General features: G+C 41.2%; 1 protein-coding gene across 5 annotated transcripts in view; it reads left to right on the top strand.

Annotated features, from left to right (window-relative positions):
- Positions 1-7,566: 7,566 nt before the first annotated feature.
- The window catches only part of dab2ipb (DAB2 interacting protein b), a 138,813-nt gene continuing 126,238 nt past the window's right edge, over positions 7,567-20,141 (top strand). For 3 of the 5 annotated variants that reach the window (XM_053410887.1, XM_053410889.1, XM_053410885.1), the window contains exons 1-2: positions 7,567-7,711; positions 7,907-8,012. The gene's annotated coding sequence lies outside the window, so the exon portion shown is untranslated. Of the gene's footprint in view, positions 7,712-7,761; positions 8,013-20,141 lie in introns of those variants that run through there. The other 2 variants (XM_053410893.1, XM_053410892.1) reach the window with 1 other exon arrangement.

Genomic DNA, 20,141 nt, shown 5'->3' with positions numbered 1-20,141 from the left:
GAACCAACAAGGACAAAGGGAAGCACAGAGGCATACACACCCAGGGGAGGCTGGGGTAATTGAACACAGGTGGAACACATGAGGACTGGTGCAGGCAATCAGAAGGACAGGAAGTGAAGAAAGAAAACACACTAGGAGCAGGGCCTACAAAATACAGTAGGAAAACCAGAGATGCAGAAACAACAACACATACAAACACAAGGATATACATGAAACACCAGGTAATAGTAATTACCTGGTAACAGAAAACACTCTTAATAAAGAGGCAGAAAAACACTGAAAAATACAAAACCATGACGGATCTAGATTGACGTAAAAATGTCGCATTATATTCCGATGTGGGTCACATGGCTGTTCAGACTGAGGTCGCATGTCAAAAATTCTGATCTTGCTTCAACACTTGTCTGTGTTTGAAAGAACCAAGAGAAAAAAGAAACCATAATCGCTCACTTCTGTGGCCTCCATGTTTATCGCCGACTTCTTGTCCTTGTTTAATTCCGCACACATGGTGACAAGGCAACCTGGGATGTGAAGATGGTGTGATGGAATAAGATGGTTAACTGATTCATGACAAAAAGTTTTCAATGCATTGTATGAATAACATATGTCTCCCTTCCCTTTGAAACTCCCAGAGAGTCTCAGAGAGAACACTGGATTATTTTATATTCTCTTTCCCACTTTTATATTTGAGAACATAGAGGAAAGTCACCAGTTTTCAAGTTACTCCTGGAAGCACAAACACTTTCGAGCAAACTGTATAAAACAGTCACTTTTCGTCAAGCATGGTTTTAATACATAAGAAGTATTTTACAGCGCAGCACCATTAGGCATTTTACTCTGCCTTCAGGAACTTTATTGTCATTGTGCAATCATAACGAAATTACAAAAGTCTCAATCTCTTTTAAATTGGGTCTGTTGTAAAGATTTACAAAGGAAATATACAAATGAATAGATAAAATAAATCTGACAATAGAATAGAATATTGCTCAGTTTATTTGATTCCGGTTGAGGTGTCGTCAGGTGATCTGAATCTGCACTGATATGTTGTAGTGGATGTTTTTGTCCGAGTTCATTGATCAAAAATGTATTTTCTTATTGTATGCAGTCAGTGTGAGGGAGCCTGTTTCACCGAACACATCTGTAATGAAACTGTCAGTCTCAGTCGGTGGTGAGTGATGTGGTCAGTGTCTCTGTCACAGTAAGCTACGTGTGGGAGAATCGATGGAGCGGATTTTCTGTGTGAAAAAGCACATGTATTGCTTTTTTCCCTGAGATTTGTCACCTCATCATTGTAGATGGAGGAGAATCCAATAAATTCCCGTTCCACTTGTTTTATTTTTATCCCTTTGTTCAGCCAACATCCGACTGAAGTAGAGGAATCCTCCAATCGCAGCCTTTTTTTGCATTCCGTGAGCAAAACAGGAATTTGCATGGATTTTTAAATTTTCTTTTCATATATTCTGGGTCCATTAGACTAAATCCCCAACTGTTCTCCTCTTATACTATTAATCTACTTCATCCCTCATTTTATGGACTTTTAAAGACACCACTATTTAAGCTGTTACTCCATATACTGCACAAACACCAGACACGATATGTCTTTCCTCTGCTTTTACAAATGATATCCATCCTGATCTGATTGTGTCTCTTCTCCTCCGCTATAGATGTGCGTTGTCCGACCAGACACCGGATTTCACGTGGCCACTCCTGTGAAGAGCGAACTGTGTGGAACCCGCAGTACTGTGTGGTCGCTGACTGTCACATGCTGCTTCGGAAGGATGAGGAGGTGGTGAGAACAGACCGCACAATCTCTTTGTCTGTCAAGTCCCTTTCGGTCACCATTGTCTTTCTCATCACTTGTTTGTATGTGTGAGTGTTCTTGTCATTTAAATGTTTTTTCATTTGCTTCCCCTTTACTGCTTTTTTTTTTTAGCCCTTTTCCACATAAGCATTTCCCCACTTGTAGCCTATAGTAACACATTTTCAACTCATTTTAATATCCAGGTTTTAATCCAGTTAAAAATAGAGTCAAGGTTACACAGGCTATGCGGGGGCACCAACCCCTTTTACCCTTCTCACTGCTTCTGGGTCTTCATGGATGGATTCTAACCCCAGGCCCCCGACAAAAGCTCCCCATTGACCCTGGTACACACGGGCACATGCGTGCGTGTACTATTTGCATGAGGGCATGTCTGCATCCACACAGCAAAGACCACTTTGAAGATATATTACTAATGCAATTGTCTTTCTTCTTGGGTGGCTGGGACTCAGGAGATTGAGCGGATCGCCCCCTAGCGGTGGTTTGACTGCTCGATACTAATTTATAAAGCATTCAAATCATTTTGCATTTTATAGTCATGCAACATAAAACCATATCATCTCCAGGGTTTTAACTGTGTAGTCTGCCCTTGCTTGATGTTCCAGGATTACCAAAAATAGCTCTAACACAAAATATAACTTAGTAATATATTGTAAGGGAACGGGCCCCATTGGCTGCAGGGCTCTAGACACTGCATCTGCTCACTTTGCCCATGTGTAAATCTGTCATTGAAGGTCTTGCATCAATCAATAATAATAATAATAAGAATGATGATAGTAAATCCCCGGAAAGGAGGTTATAATTGGAAACACAAGGTTCTGAGTGAACTCTGCGTAGGGTGTGAATTAATTCCATCATCCCACATCAGATAGCACCAGTATCCAGGTTAAGCAGAGCAGAGTCTGGTTCTTTGCCTCTGTTGTTTTGATGAATATCACACAGGATTACGGTAGATTCTCTGAGATTAGAGGTCCTTGTTCTTAAACTCAAATGAGGAGTCGGAAGCGAAATCTAAATTATCTTCTGTCGGCAACATCCTTTCCCTGCTTTCCAGCTTTGTGTGAGCAACACAAACCCAGATCCTATTTGATAATGATATACATTCACCAAGCACTTCACACGTATACACCTGCTTATTCCCACTATTACCCAATCATGCCAATAGGGAAGTGCAATATGACCAAAATCCCCTATCTTGTTAGTTCAGTCCATATTCATTAGATTCTTTATATCATAACTTGTTAGTCCTACATTTTCGCGTGTAGGTGCAACAGCATCTATTACCTCCTTCAGTTTGGCCACAAGAAAAAAGCCTCATGCATCATCTGAGTCAGGTCTTGTTCTCACCACTCGACTGCACTTCTTTGGCTGTAATCCACAGACTTTCTCGGCACAACTAAGTAAACGAAACAGAGACGGGTCAGCAGCTTCACTTCATTTATACATCAAACATCAGAATGAGGGAAAAAGAGTGAACTCATTGACTTTGACTGCGTCAGGATTGTTGGTGCCAGACGGTCTGGTTAGAGTGTTTCTAAAAGTGCTGATCTCCTGGGATTCTCACACACATGAGTCTCTAGAGATTGTACTCAGAAAGTGTAGCGAAATAACAAAACATCCAGTGAGTGGGAGTTCTGCAGATGGAAACACCTTGTTGATGAGAGCGGTCAGAGGAGAATCATCAGACTGGTTGGAGCTGACTGACTCACCAAAACAGGGAAAAAAGAATTTCATATTCGAATACATTTTGTTTCCGGAGAGACACTGATGGTGGAGGCAGAATTTGGCTTAATCAGCATGAATTTGTGTATCCAGCCTGCCTGGTGTTATGAATCCAGACCGGTGGCACTGTAATGGTGCAGGAAATTACCTTATTGCCACATTTTGAGCCCCTTGATACCAGGCAGTCTTTGCATGAGTCCACTGTTTGAGTATTGTTGCTGCTACATATCCGAAATTGCAAGTTGGTCGACCTGTCATAACTTTTTTTACAAATAAATTCCTGGTACATTACACTGTAGGGTTAACACTGCTCACCTTTTTTCTTTCTTTGCGACAAAGTTTCAAAAAGCATATATCACGTTGTAGCGTTTATCTGTCTATATACAGTATATCTCCTTAAACTCTGTGCTATTCATTAAATGCTTATTGTCCAATAAATTAATATGAATGAAGACCATTTTAAAGCTCTAAGGACAGAAACAACACCAAAACACTGACGGTCTGAGATCACGAATGGGAATAAAAACAATTTCTCTAGTCATTTGGTAAATTGGCAATACATATTTTTTGCTTTTATGCCACATCAGTACCTTTTCAAACCCTATTTAAAATAATGTTAAATGACATGTAAAGTTAGAAATCTATAGACCCAACTCAAGAAATGTCCTTTTTTCAAGAAAGCGATGGGCCATTTATTTGCCACCTCATGATGTCACATACTTAAAGTTATGGAGGAATGCAGCCTCCTGAGCACCTAAGTTGATGTGAATAGTTGATCCCTGTGGTGCTCAAACATGAATTCAGAATCAGAAAAGGATGAAGTCGTCGGACTTGCCAAACTTTTTCGTAAACCAGCACGTTGGAGAAAAGTGTGGCCTCAGTTTATTTTCTTCTGACATTTCTGACGTTTGTCTTGTTATTCCTATCGACCCATCCGCAACCTTTTTCCACTACAGTGCTTTTTGTTTCACAGCAACAAAGAACAACAGCTTTTAGCTGCATCCATCCAGACACCCAGACTCTGAAAGGTCGTCCATAACGCGGCAGGATTTCTGTTATGTCAGCAGACTGTAGGTCAAAACGATTATACAGTCTTGTAATGGCTTGCTCCAGATGAAGGTGGGGTGACATGCAGGTTGAGAGAGCAGAACAAGCTCTGTTGAATTGATCAGAGCAGCAACCGCTGTGCATATGCAATCATGCAGAAGATGTCAAACATTTACAAGCACGCCTGAGTGAACTGTGCAAAATGTCCTGGCTTCAGATGTTTTATTAACTGTTTTTCAACAGAATGATAAGACCATGTGCTTGTTGGGATTTGATTCAAAATATGTCAGTTATAGCTCCATAGATTGCAGCAGTTTTTAATGTTGGGGTGACAGTCATCAGTAGAGATAGAAAACGATTATCTACTGAGGAGGTCTCGACCCCTGTCTGATTGTTTGTTTCTTAGTTTGTTTGTTTGTGCATGCAAAACCTGGGGGATGGATACGGTATGGGTTAGGAAGGATTTGGTGCCGCTTGATGGAATTTATGAGGCTGTTGGGCCTTGGCGGAGGTGTTGGCTCTACTTGTTAACTTTCTAGTTTGTTAGTTGGTTGATTGGATTGTTTGTTCATCTGCAGGACTACACGAAAACAACCAAATGGATTTCCATGAAATCTGGTGGAAATATGGGACATGGGCAGACAAAGAATACATCACATCTTGGGGTAGAGCTAGAAGAAAGAGGCAGATCCATTCATATTTTTTTGCTTTCTTTAAAATTTAAAGTAAATGTTTTTTTTATAAATTTTTTGGACATTTCCACCAATTTCCAACAGAATTGTGCATTGGTCTTGATTCTTGCATTTCTTCAAGCTCTAGCAGATTTAGATGTGGTTTCATGAGGGGGTTGTTAACCCCTGGCTGAGGTTGTGTTTTTTATTTAATGTAGAAACTTCCTTTAGAATTTGTTCTTGTTTTCCATTTGATTCATCATTCCTCCAAGCAAACATTACATAAAGCAGCATTTCTAAGAAAACATTGACGTACGAAGCTGACAGATTTACAAATCTTTTTCTTACATTTAGTTGTTGTATTTCTACATTTTGTACAACTTCTAGAACATGCTTGAGAGAAACTGAGAAGAATGTAAGAAAGAAAAATCTATTTGTACCAGAGTCCATGCACAAAAGTTTTGATTCATAGTTGGCCGTGAAAGTATTTGCTGTAGGGCTTTTAATAAACAGTGACTCCTTTTTTATTTCTTGCCCTTTCATTGAATTGATCAGAGTTTCTGTTTTCTATTGTTCTCTTAGGACGTAATGGTAAACAGAGAATTAAAGTGCAGCATCACTGAGAGCAGCTGATGCCGATAAAGTCATTTGTAAAAGGACGTTTACTGAATAAATGACTGTGGCCTTATGTGCCAAAGCGATTAGGCCCTCTGCCTTTTGTTCAGCCAATTTGACACTTCCCTAATTCTAAGACAAACTATGCTTACCCTATGCTGAAAGAAAGCCAAAAAGGAAGATTACAGAAACCGAAGGCTATGCGAGTGTGGATAACAATCTCAACATTCCCCAAGTGTGTCACATGCCTTGAGGGCTGCAATCTGAACCTAATAAAAGGGAGAGAAAGGTGTGATTCCGGAGGGATTTCCAGAGTTAAGACGTTTCTCATTTTCACCCGCAACTCGCCGTGAAGCCTGCAGTTCTTCCCCAAACTCATGAAGCCCATTTTGAGCCAAAGTAGTGGAGAAGTTCAGCTCATTACTCTCATCTACATTTCTAAAGCTCCACATGATGGCCAGGAGAGGGGACTTATGTTTTATTTTGTGGTTGTGTCAACAGCAGGGATTTGCAGATTTATGCAAGTACTTATACTGAGATTTTCCATTTGCATCAGTGATTATGTCTGCGGAAAAATCAATAACCTTAAAGGAGACCTATTTTGCTTCTCTCAATCTTTCTTTCCTCTACTCTCTTACATAGGTTTTCTGTTTATGCAAAAAGATAGTAAAGTAAAAAAAAAACAAAGTCCACGGTAAACCTCCTCTCGCCGATAGAAGATCCTGAAGCTCTTGAAGCTCCTGCAAGGCCTCGTCAGCAGTCCGGCAGATACTTCTGCATCATTGTGATGTCACAATGCCCCACATTTTTATAATGCATGGCTAGCAGCTAGTCTGGCATGTCTGCTAACAAAGCCACAGCTGTGTTCAGCCCAAACAAAAAGCAAATGTAAATGGTGGTGTGTTGAACCCCCTGTAGAAATCGGCAAGCCCTGCAATTCCAGGATGGAGAAGGCCATTATTAGAGGTGGATGACATGGCTTTAAATATGTGTTTATTGTCTTTATACTTCAAAATAAACGTCATGTTACAGTCTCTGCTTTTGCCATCTGGAAAAGCTGCTTCTAACATTTATAATTAATGTGACAAACATGAAAATATAACCCCCTTATCAGAGGTAATAACTTATCACTGAGTATCTCTAATTAACAATTGGATGAGTGTGTGAACTCATGGATTATTAAATGAGTCATTATTATAATTAGCCACAGATAATACAGCAGTCGCTGCTTATGACTCACACAATTACAGCGCAGTACTGTATGTATCCATGTCACCCGGAGTTAATGCAGCGAGGTTGGAGTTACAGCTCGTCTTGCTTTGTCATTACAGCTCAGACCAGCAGACACTGTCACTACATCAGAGAAAGTGAGAGCGAGCGCTGTCCTCAAAACCAAGTCCCACGAGGCGAGCGAGTAAAGAGGTGACTCGCAGAGAGGACGAGAGCGACAGGGAGATAAACAGACTGACATGGAAACAGAGCGGCCGAGGAAACAAGACGGACAGGGTGCTGCAAAGAGTTGAGGTGTGAGGATGTTCGATAAGCCCATTATCACTCTGCGTGCTGGGCCCTTTCTCTTTTTTCTCTGGCCTCACCACAGCCGCCCTCCTTCCTTTTGTCTGTGTAATCTGCTGAAGCCAAACATTTGGTATGCAAGCAACAGGAAGATATGGGATGACACAGACTGATGTGCTGCTAACGCCCGCTCGGTATTAGCCAATGACTCCTCATTTATCAGGGCCTCTGCAGCTATTGTGGGCTATCGGCCCAACAAAGCATTTAACACGTTTTTCCAGAATGACCACAACAGAGAAGATAAGGAGCCTGTGTGACTATTGTATGTGCATTTCTTTAGTTTATTACTTTTCTTTGTGTTCTTTTCTTTGTTCATCCTCTATCTCCTTTTTGTGCCCACTTTGTATCTTTGCCTTTTGTTCAATGTATTCAGCCTTTTATCTGTCTTGAATTTCTTCCTCTCTGTCTCCATCTTTCGTCCTTTCTTTCTCAGCGGATTCCTCCCTTGTTTTTGCAGGAGAGGCGCTCGGCGTCATGCAAGGTTCACCTCCTGCGACGCACCATCAGCGTTCCAGTGGAAACCCAGTTTCCAGAATTCCACAGCCAGCTGTCCACTGAGAGCGGTGAGTAGCCCGAGGACATACCTCGGCAGTGATGAGGATGCGTCACTATTTCCATTCACATAGTGGAATTACTTTAATTGCCTTCTTTACACTGTTTAATTAAATTAGAACGAGTAATAAATAACCTTGAAATCACGATGTTTAACAATTGTTTAACGTGAGTATGGACACATTAAGTTTAAAGACTGCAGCCTGTGGAGGAAAAAGTGCTTTTTTTATGGTTTGGCTCCACTTTTTGGCCTTTTTCCTGCAACTTAAGCACTCACAGGCAGATGCTTGTTAGATACAATGTTAATATGGGCAGTGTAACTCAAGAAGCAATCAGTAGCTCTTCTCTCAGCTCCTCAGTGACCCTGTTCAGACCTGCTATTAACAATCCATCCAGAGTGATAACAAGTGCACAGCTCTAAGTACATGTGTGAATGTCCCAAAATGTATCCTGAGATCACGCAAACCACATTCAGCAGTGGTCTGGGACACATGTGGGCCACATATGAAGGATGGCCTACTCAGCTGATGTCCTCTGTTAGAAACTTTCATGATAAATGATCCAAGTTTATTTCCAACCTTCTCGGTGCCCATACATTTATTTATTTATGACCACCGTCACAATATCAACAATGACCAGCACGTAATTATTGATACTTTTTCCTCGTCTCCTGACTCCTCTCTCTCTCTTGCTCGCTCGTGCTAACACACCCTGACACAAACAGAGACAGTGACATCAAACACATCTGTAAACGTGTGGAAAAAAACACCAATGACACACAGGATGATTTGCATAAAGAGCAAGCCGGTGAGACATGATCTCATGTGGTCACAGGCATTCAGAGACAAACTCAGAGCTGACAGTTTGTGATCGGATCTCCCAGGACGCCTGTCAATACCACGTCGGAACAGAGCAAGTGACTTAACCAGTCATACACTTACACACGCAAAGTGAGCTTTGCATTCATGCCTGCATGAGCCTTTTTCAAATCGTTGACTCTCCTCCCTTCTCCCACATATCCACTAGATGGAGAGCTTGCTGCTTCACAGCGCTCCACTGCACTTTATGTCTCATCCTAACAACTCGGACAGACACTCATAAAGGTTTTGCAAAATGCTGATGTCATGTTGCATTTTCCCTATTGCTTTTATGACGATGTAATAAAATACAGTTGCTCCCTGGTTATGTAGACTTATGACTAAGGACACGATGGAGCTCTTCAGTAAGACTTGGTGGATTTGTCTGAATCAGTCACAGTAAGATACGAGGTGGGTTTGAGGTTTGACATTCAAGTGTTTGCATCCCACGGTTACCATTGCTGGGTTGTTGGCAGGCATGCACCATGTTACCTACTGCCTTTAAATCAGTGTGCGCAGCGTCTGTTAAGTTTAAGTACTCTTTCATGATGTCATTGCATGGTTTTGTCTGGACCCTGTATATAGTACAGTACATTGAGTGGAGGTTTTATTGAGTTAAGTGTTTTCCTGAGGTGTTGTTGCATTCTATCCCTGCGACGGTGTGTCTAGACGGCATAAAGATCGTATCATTTCGGACTTGGCAGTGTTATGTCAGTATTTTTTAACCAATAAGATAGTTGCACATTTCTTGATTACAGTGATGCTTTGTGCTGTGAACTGAACGAAAGCTTTCCGCAGACACTGACTGTTTAAACAGTGCTTTTTCACATCTAAACAAGTGAGTCAGTGAGTTTGTGGTTGCATGGATTCACAGTATCATCTCTTGACCCACTAACTTTTTCGTGGAAGCTATTTAGTTCAGTAGTAATAATGAGATATTTACTTCGGGGCACATTTACAGATTTACTTCGTAATCCCTAAGGACATTTTTATTTATTTCTAAGGTAAACGTAGTTAAAGCATTATGTCAGTTAGTGCACTTTGGAAATGGTCTCATTTCAATGTTAAAATCCTTCTATCACATCCCGTATGTCCCGAGTGAGGTCACATTCTGCTGTGATGAGAGCCAGATAATGAAATGAGCAGCGACGTCCTTCTGTCTCCTCTAAGTTATGGCTGTTTCCCAGCATTCTCTGCACAGCACATATTTTGCCTTTAAAGTACAAAGTCGATTTTTTGCTACAGTAGTTTACTGATGCTTAAACACACGCAACAACAACCAGAAGAATTTTAAATATGTGCATCCCATTTTGTCATCTGTTTACTTATGTCATAGTGATGCAGATACAGTGTGAGATTATCATACTGGATGTGTATGAGAAGGGAACTGGCTAAACGAATAAACTGCCAGCTCGTTCACTAATTACAGAGTAATTAGCAAGTCTGTCAGCAACATTTTGAAGCTTTCCATGATCATTATGTAAGATCATTTCTTATTCACTAATTCAGAATAACATACTGAAGATGCACTACTCTGCATGCTAGCTAGAACACAACAGATTAAATTATTAATTGGGATACACACACTTTTTTTTCAGCCTCTCATGGCTGATATCTATAATTGATGATATCACAGTTTTAGTATTGAATGGATTGATTGTATGCGATGCCCACAGCATACAGGGCAGGTATAGGGACACTTCTGAAAAGTACCTGTGGCTTGGAGGGGTATTACAGAAAACCCTCCGTCCTTCACCATGGGAAAAGCCTGGCCGTCAATGGGTCAACGCTAGGTACTGATTCAGTTTTTTTTTAAATATGTATATAGAATTTGATTAAAACAGACTTGTTTACCCTGGTCAGCTGTAAAATCATTTTCACATGAATAAAAAAACAAGAGAAACCTTCAGTACCATATCGACAAATGGATGCATGGTGCATTTGTTTGTATTTGTGCCCACCGGGATGAAATTATAAATCATGCTTCATATCACAAAAAAACACTCGACACACTCACGTGGACTCTGTTTTACTCAATAATTCATTGCCATAGTTCTCCCCTGCTCTTGTCCTTGAGAGACACAGGCTTTTCAATAAGCAACGTGATGAGTAAAACCCACACTGAGATGAATAGGAATCCTCAGCAAATCAGAGAGCACTCTCATCTCGTCTCATCCTCCGACTGAATAGTGAGCGGAGCCGCCGCATCTCTTTTGAACTCTTCGTGGTTTTGGCACAAACATGCCAGAGAAGGAGAGCGCTTTTACACTCCCACCAGACCAACAAGGCTTAATTTTACTTGGGTGGGAGTACTCTTTTTTTACTGGATGCAGCTTCAAGTTTTCCACTGTTGGTTCTTCAAGGATGCTGGGGCATATGCTGCCCTATTTTCCAACTTTCACTGCTTCCACAAATATTTTTCAATAAGTTTTAGATGGGATTAAAGAGAGCCGGATAACTGACCGAAGGCAGTTGAAAGATTTTGACATGCCTTGTAGGCCAGATACTGACTCTGATGTATTTTGAATATCTTAAAATTCTCTATGATGTTTAATTTAACTAAGTCCTCCTTGCCTCCATCTTTCTCCTCTGTTCAGAATTGCAATCTGTTTGTCATTTGTCAGAGTTGTATTTGTTGACTTCATGCCACTAATGGATTGTTCTGCCTTGTCAGTATCTTTTCTGTTGTCACTTGTATCAGTTTAAACAAAGACAAACTCAAATCTTCTCAAATATGGTAATATATATAGCTCATCAACCACATGTTATAGTTCAGCTAAGAATGTTAACAAGGTTAGGGTTGGCTTGGCTCTATTTGCTTGTTGTATTTGAAAGGGCAGGGAAACCCATTGTGTATACAAAGTCGACAAACAGCCATACATATGTTTCAAACCTCAAAAATGTTTTATATTTATAATAACCGGCTGCAATCGCCAATGAGAGCGAGCTGATCATCACCAACCAGATCTAACGTACTTTACAGCTCTAAAGCAACAATACATTTCCAACTCCCCTCCAGTTCGCGCTGAAAAATGAAGGCATTTCCGCCTTCTCAGCCATGACAACATCCATAGTTTTTTCTTTTTATGTTTTTCGCTGCAAAACAGAACACACAATGTCGGTCCTCCTCCATGTTTTGTTTATCTTTTGAAGCCACGTTTAATCGAGCAAGTGCTCCCCCTCCCAGTTCATAAGCTGGCAGTAATGCACCTAAAAGTTGTTTGGCAACCACCCTTTAAAAACTGAAGGAGAATCTTGCCAGATTCCAAGTCTGGATATATCCTATATAGATGTATAAGAATATCTTTAGTTGCAGTCTTGCAGAGTTATTGTTACCTTATACTGCTCAAGCTGTCATTTGTTAGCTAAAGCAACATGTGCTGTTTCGTATGACTGATTGAAAAGTGAGTTGAAACCCAGCCAGCGAGCCTGGTCAGGTTTTGGACTTCACCCATTGTCGCAGTCGTCGGGAAGTTTCTAAATTGTTTTGGCATGGTGGTGTTTTCCAAACTGATGTTGCAAAGTTCTCGGTATGATGAGAATAAAATATGCTGAGCGTGAAATTGATCAAAGTGGAAACATTCAGCCCTGCAAGCCCCTCCACCCATCTCTCTCCCCACCACCACCACAATGTGGAAACTGCTCCGCTCTTTCTCTCTCTCTCTCTCCTCCCTCCCATTCCGTGCTCCGTGATACTCTCTCACTCTCCCTCTCTCTCCCCACTCTCCAGAGAGGGGTTCAGTCAGACAGATGTAACACAACAGTGGAAGCCTGAGCTGAGCTGGCAGGCTGCAGGGGCCAGACCAGAGCCTGTAGCTCTGACAGGGGAGAACAGCGAAGTGGGGACGTCAGCGGCAGAGGCAGCGGCGGCGCGACAGAAGAGGAGGAGGGATAACAGTAGTTCTAGTAGCAGTTTCACTATTTGCAGTCCAGTTGCACAGCTGACTTCGGAACATGGGTGTGTTGATGCGGGTGCTCATCACCCTGTGATTCGAACATGGACCCTGACACCAGCACCCACCCAGGGACGCAGCATGGTGAGTGAAAGATCGGACACAGTGAGAGTGATACTTGTGGATAAAGTTTAGTAGCGTGTTCGTGAACAAGGGAGTTGGGTCACATAATTTTCAGGAAAGATTTCCATTATGACTAGGCTCTCCTTTTGGCTCTAAGCCGTTGACTAGGGCCTCTGTGGTCAAATGAATAGGACTTCAGTCTGTTCTGTTGGGCAGGGGTTAGGGGTGTTACATGGCAATGTGATGAAATCAACTGCCTGCTCAAGACACTTTTTGCTCTGATGACCTTTATTTTCGTCTAGAATTGTCCCATTTTTCAGTTATGTTTGTCCTCGGTTCAGTTTGTGGCTGTTTTAGTTCAAGCCTCCCAGAGCAGGAAGCTCTCCCCTCGCTCTGCAAATGGAATAATTAACTATGAGGGCCGTGGGTGTACCGTTCCCTTTTCAGAAGCCGCAATATAATTTGATGGTTATTTGAATGTGTATGTTTGTACGCTGTGTAGCTGTTTCTGCATGTGGGTGTTCGAGTTGGCGATAGAGCTACACAGAGGATTGAAAGTGGGAGACAGAGGGAAAGGAAAGGGGAGAGACAGAAAGAGTTATGTACACAAATAAATCCAGGGGGATCTCAGCTGCACTGTAGGCCAGTGAGAGCGCTCACTCTTTCTCTTCCCCCTCATTTTCTGCTCCCTCTTTTTTTCCCATCCACTCTTCCAAATGTTCGAGTTTAATCTAGGTAGTTAAAAGGCCGGAAAAAAATTGGGTGTATTATTATCTGGGCCAGAAGAGACAATGTTTTGTCTTCATGGCCGACGGGAAGGACTCTGCTGCGCTGCCGATGAAGAATGTGGTTAACTGAATGAGTCAACAGAGAACATATTTCAAGAGAGCGTAGTTGCCCTTCTCCAGCGTCAAAGCCACATTTGCTTTATATGCACTGGGCTCCCTGCCATGATGGAGAAGGAGAGACAAAGAGAGGGGTAAAGGGGACTGCTAAAAGATAACTTTCAGCGTTTGTAGCCATCTCCTCAGACGTGGAACTTTGCGTTTGCAAATAAGTGAGTTGTTGAGCTTTTTCTTTCTCACCTTCACAGTGAGGATTCCCAAAACTGTAATGTCAGCTTCGTGCAGTAATGTTCAAGTTCTCTTCTCAACCTTGTCAGCGTGAGGAGACCTGCTTTCTAAAGGTCCAGTATAAATAGAATCAGTGGAAGTAGAAAGGACAATGATCTGATATCACCTGATTGCATTCTCACCTCAGGCTTGCTCAGTTCACGCTTCGCAAGGCTCGCGGGCAGCACTCCTCCCTCGTTCTCAGACACACAAAAACACAAGCACGCATGGAGATGCTGTTTACAGCCATGCTTTTTTCTGTGTATTTTGAATAAATTGTTGATTTCGATCTTATGTGCAGATTGTGCTGCAAATGCATCCTCATGTCATATACTGTTTGAATGGATAGAAAGCAGATGATTGTTCATGTTGCGCTACAGATACCATATTTACATTTAACAGGAGTCACTTGAATGTATTTGTCTTCACAGCCTCAAAATAAGCATAACCACTATTTCATAGGAGGGAGGAAACTAAAAAGGAAGAGGCAGAAAAAGTCCTTATCCGTGGACATCAATGAGATGTAAATAGGCCTGTATGTTTTTGTCCTAGTTGAGAAAGGTTGAATGCTTGCTCACTGACTGGAGGGGTAAACACAGGGACACAGAGTGTGTATTTTTGTGTGCTTGTGTCAGAACTTTGATGAGACCGGGATTAATCCCGCTGTGATTTTTTCTCTTTCTTTAACACAAAGTTTTCTGTGGAAAAACAAGGGCTTTTTTACTCGAGTTTTGACAAAAATTCCCAGATTTCATCCAGATGAATCTGCGGTCTTTTTGGGTGACAGCGCTGCAGGGCTTTTGTCTAGAAGAATGTTCAGCTTTTAATAAAAGACTTATTCTTGCATGTGTTGTCATGTGCTAAACTTTAGCCAGAGAAGGGTGGTACATGGTGTATAAATTTGGGAACTTTGCTGTCGGCTTACAAATTTCAATCTAGTTTTAAAAGAATACGCATTATCTTGTACTAGGCCTCATGGTGACATTAACTTTATTCTGGGATAGAGGCTTTGTTCAGTTTATCGGGTTTCACCCTTCAGCAGATGAGTGTTGTCAAAATTGTTTAGAGACCAATGATGTTTAGTCTGTCCTGTTTCAAACTGTAAACACGTTGTTGTATGCAGGCCTGTGTTTGAGCATATTTCTGTATTTCCATCTTTGGAAAGCAAATCTTGATTTTTAAATCTGAGGTGGACAGACATTGTAGACTTTGTTTGGTCTCCCCCATTTAAGTGTTTAAATGCTTCACTACTGTATGTTCACATGAAAGTCACAATTTATTTTTAATTTCTGCTATTTAGTGCAAAGCCAGTATTCTAGAGTGGGTTTAACTGCCACCTATTGTGACTTTAAATGATGCTATGAGAGATCAGAGAGTGAAATAAAGCAAAACATTTGAGGCCTTCACGCCAACTTGACTCACAACTGATACAGTCAGGTATGAGTGAGAATATAGTCAGGTATGGGGCTGATCTATTCTACTCATCCTCCTTATTTCATGTTTGTACCAATGCGCAAAAGCATGGTGAAAATCAATGAAGCGTACAGAACAAATATTACGATTTTGACTTTTTGACTCAGAGTTACTTCTAAACAGGGCAGGCCAGTGTTATGCCCATAGTTTTGTGCACACAGCTCTACAACAGAATAATGTTTACATTGTTACAGGATTTTATAATTTAATTGTTCAGGAACAATTCCATAAGCTTTACTGAGCCAAAAGCATGTAAGAGTTTACTTTCTTCTATTTTTTAATGTGCATCAAAACTTTCAGGTTCTGTCGACATCTAGCTGAGACTGTATTTCACACTTGGTTTTAAAATTCTTCTCGAGTGGCTGCTGTGGTGGGATTTTTCTTCCATGCTTATATTTGACTCTATTTGTGGAAGAAACTGTGAATGTTTCAAATACAGAGGGGGAAAAAAACACATTTGCAGCCATCATCTCCAACAAGAGGAATGCTGCGGTTATATGCATAATGGATTGTACAACACACTGAGAAACTCCAAATGAAAAAGAAAATGCTGGAAAAGGAGAGATGAAAGTACAGAGAGAGAGAGAGAGACAGAAAATGTTACCTCCTGTCAGTGGCCCATGCCTGGAAGCTCTTTTGAGGGACATGCTGCATTTAGGCCTACTAAAAAGTTAACAGTCCAGAGGTCAAGGACACCTATGTCTGACCCCATTTAGATGAACCCTGAACCCTGACTGTCCAAATGCGGCCTGAGCACTTGGCTCCTGATTTGTCCTCTGGGTACTTAGGGCTGCTTCTGTTGGTGAATGTCCCAGAATCATCAATGAGTTGACCTGACATTCATCAAAGGAATTTGTGTCTTTGTAATCAATCGGTGGAACTAAGGAGCCTCAAGGACTCAAGTCAAGACAATTTTTTTCCACAGTTCTGTTCGTCTTTCCAAAGAAAATCAAACCAGGCAGAGATGTCGTTGGGTGGTACAAGTATGTGGAGAAGAAACAAAATACATTTAGCTGAGTTTGTCTTTTACAACATATACTATAAATCACATAATTTTATATTAAAACAAACGACATGACAATTTCAACCTATAACAAATGTTTGTCTCCAGAGTATCAATCTCCTGTTTACGATCAATTAAAGTTGGAGTGTTTAATTAGTCAGTTTTATGCCGTAACCAAAATTACGGCAATTGTCACAAAATACAAACATCAGTTTGGATTCTCTTGCTTTTTCTCAGCCTCACATTTGCCTCATACTCTGGCTGTCATTTAAATTTAAGTAACAAACAATTTTATATCAGTAGTCCTAAAAGCAACTTAGATATTCCTCAACCAAGGAATCGGCCTTCATCAACATCCCCCAGAAACCCTGTTCACCTCCTAGACCTGTTCCAGGTTTGGTTTTATTGTTAAAAAACAAATAATAATGTTTATATTGTATTGTTCTATACTAAACTGTAGAACAGTTTTTTTTGCTCACCTGTAGGCCATCGTAAGTAAACTTAGCAGAAAAAGATCCACAGCTGTGAGGTCCCCATGACACACGACAGATGAAAAGTTCATCAAACCGACTGGTGCTGCGATGGTGGATATAAATAACACTGCAAGAGCAGAGCTAAGCAATAACCTCAGCGAGCTGACTTGTGGCCAGCAGCAACAGTGGCACGACTCCATTTGGCCCTGTTTGTCAGAAAGCCACCCTGAGGGGGGGGGGGAACTGTCTGTCAGTAGAGTCACTGCCGAGAGGGGAGGGAGGGAAGACAGGGTATATGAAAAAATAGTGTTGAAGGAAAATTGTACTGTCACAAATCGCCGCCTGTTATGTTGCCGCTAAGCATGTTTAGTGTGGTTTCGTGCGTGGGTGGTACAGTGAGCAGTAGCGTGTCTGTGGTGTGTTTTGCTGTGAAAGTGTGTCGTGTGTGTCTAAGTCGAAGTGACTGCAAGGCGGTAACAATTGAGCCAAACGCACTTATGAGCTACTTACATGCTCACGTGTCGGGAATGTGCTTTTTTTCCGCGTCTGTGTAGGTCTTATGTAAATGTGCTGGTTCTGCACTGAGCGAAGTGGGAGCTGAGAGAGGTGGAAAGTACCGACTGTGTGAAAGTAAACTGGTGGAGTCAGACATGGTGGATGCAAGTATTTCCCAGGGAGATAGGAGGATGCAGGAATCGTAGGATAAACTGATCCCAATCTGTGTTGTGTTTATCCATCCTCATTGTTTGTGTGGTTTACCCAGCTACAGATCTGTGATGATCCACCAGGGTGTTTGTTTCAGTGCCAATACTGGTGGGAAAATGCGGTAATTGGAGCCTGAAATTAGAGCTTTGGGATTAACGGCAAAATATAACTTGAGATGGTTGATTCTACTTGTCTCTCTGCTTTGTTTTCACCATCACAATGAAATTACGGTTATGGCCTGTACAACCCCTTAATAAAAAGACGGCATGGTATATTTGGTGATGATATAACAAGAGTAATTCTCTGAAAAAGTACCCAATTAATGTCACTCAATGTAGTAGCATTTGGCTCAGCTGTAGTGAGAATTTCTCATGAATCCTCTTTCCTAGAAATTTCATTTCTTCACAACTGAGCTGCAACAAATATTTTTCGTAGGCAACATTTTCACTGGCTGTGTTATTTTCAAGAGGCAACATTTTTTTGAATAAATGCAACACTACTGTGTTAGTGCTTCATTGACCGTTGGTGCCTGATCGTCATGACGAGCACAGTTTCATGCTTGGGACACACAACATAGCCGGATTTCAAGCTAACGTGCCATGCTAGCTATCAATATAATGCTGAAGAGAAGTAGACAGGAAATAAAACCCACAACCAGATGAACACACACCAAATAAATTTGCTGCCTCTGCTTTCCCTTCCGCGTGATTTGATTGGTTAGCGCCTATGTTTGTTTCAACACGAGCCGATTGGCCGGTGAATCCACTGCTCAGCCTCTACTGTACACAGCGTGGCAACGTTATGCCATTCAAAGTGAATGAACAGCGTTTCGGTTGAATTGTCCAAGGCATATGTCCAGGGTGATGCTTATAAATATATATATATATATATATACTATACTATACTGCAAGATGGTAAATTCAATGCGGAAAAATTAATTGTCTGTGAAAATGTTACCGATTATTATCAGTCTGTATGTATTTGTGGCTTTCCAGATACATTAATTAACAACAAATCCTTACAGTCAAAGAAAATATAATCTATAAGCAATAATGTTTCTGACATTGTAGACTGCTGGGCCCCAGGATGCCCCAGTTCCAGCCTTGCAGTTTTGTTGTGTACATAAACTAAATTTTTAGGAGCAATATCAAGAATTCTGAAAAATGAATCCTTCCAGCTATAACGACTCCCATATCTCCAGTACTAGTGTAAGGAGCTACAGTAAAGCATGAAACAGCATTTCTATGGGGCTGTCAGCAGAGTTATAACGCAACACAATTGTCGATTCATGACAAGGCCCTCGGAGTTCAGTGTGTCACCCTGGATGAGTTGCTTTAGGGGATCGCTGACAGTAGAGAGTGACAGAAAACATATGCAGAGAGAGGCGTGATTGGTATGTGATAAATGTCTGTACGAATCCAGGGGGGCCTTAGTTGGTATGCGGTGCATGCATTATAGACTGCCGGGCCCCAGGATGCCCCAGTTCCAGCCTTTTTATATGTTGAATTCCATTTGGAATCCCTCCACAAAAAGCACTTGCTGGCATGGCAGCGGCCTGACCTCACGTGCCGCACACAAGTGCCTTTGTCTCAAAATGGCAGATGTTGGCATTCCTGACCGTCCCATGTCCAACTATTCCTGCAGCTGAAACGCACACATTCCTCCGTTTCTTTCATGAGGAGGCAGAGCCGAGCCTGATGAAGCTGGACTGTTTAATGTGTAACTTCTTTACGACACATAAAGTCAGCTCTCTGAGGAGCAAAGTGTTATTAAAGTTGTGCCTCAGGATAAACATTTATTCAAAAGACGCACAGAATGACAGAACGACTTCTTAAGGCCATCATTAGGACATTATGCAGATTGTGTATCTCCACTGATGCTCTTTTGTCACACTGACACTATTCTTCATTTTCTGCTTGCTTCAGATCTCCCTTTTTCTGTCTTTTTCATCTCCCGCCTTACATGTATCCTGTATTAAGTTTCCATTGTTGCTGTCATTCTACTGATTCAGGTTCAGCAGAAACCTGAATACTGTTTCTGGAGGAACAAAATAAGTTAATCAACGTTTTACCCCAGAGAACCTGATATTCACACATAGGGTTAAACTTTGTCATCACTGTGCATATTCTTAACTTTTAATAATAATAATATACTTTATTTGTTTAGCACCTTTCATACATGAAATGCAGCTCACATACATATAGATAAAAACAAACATGTTCAAATGTAATTCCTATGGAAGAACAGATTTTAAGTAACATAAGAACATGTTAAAAATTACATTTAAAAGAAAAGGAAAGAAAATTAAATAAAATACAAAAAATGTAAATGCGTGCAGACAGAAAAGGAATAAAGTGATAAAAAAGAATAAAATTGCAGGCAGTCGCAAGATCTATTTGGAGGCTGAAATAAAGAGTAATACTTTCTTTTAAAGACGTTGACTGAATGAAGTTTGCTTCTCCGAAATCTAGCGACAGTCTGTTCCACAACTTCAGAGCGTA

The sequence above is a fragment of the Pleuronectes platessa genome, chromosome 19 (genome assembly GCF_947347685.1).
Source record: "Pleuronectes platessa chromosome 19, fPlePla1.1, whole genome shotgun sequence".
Classification (NCBI taxonomy): domain Eukaryota; kingdom Metazoa; phylum Chordata; class Actinopteri; order Pleuronectiformes; family Pleuronectidae; genus Pleuronectes; species Pleuronectes platessa.
This window is presented reverse-complemented; position numbering and strand designations above follow the sequence as displayed.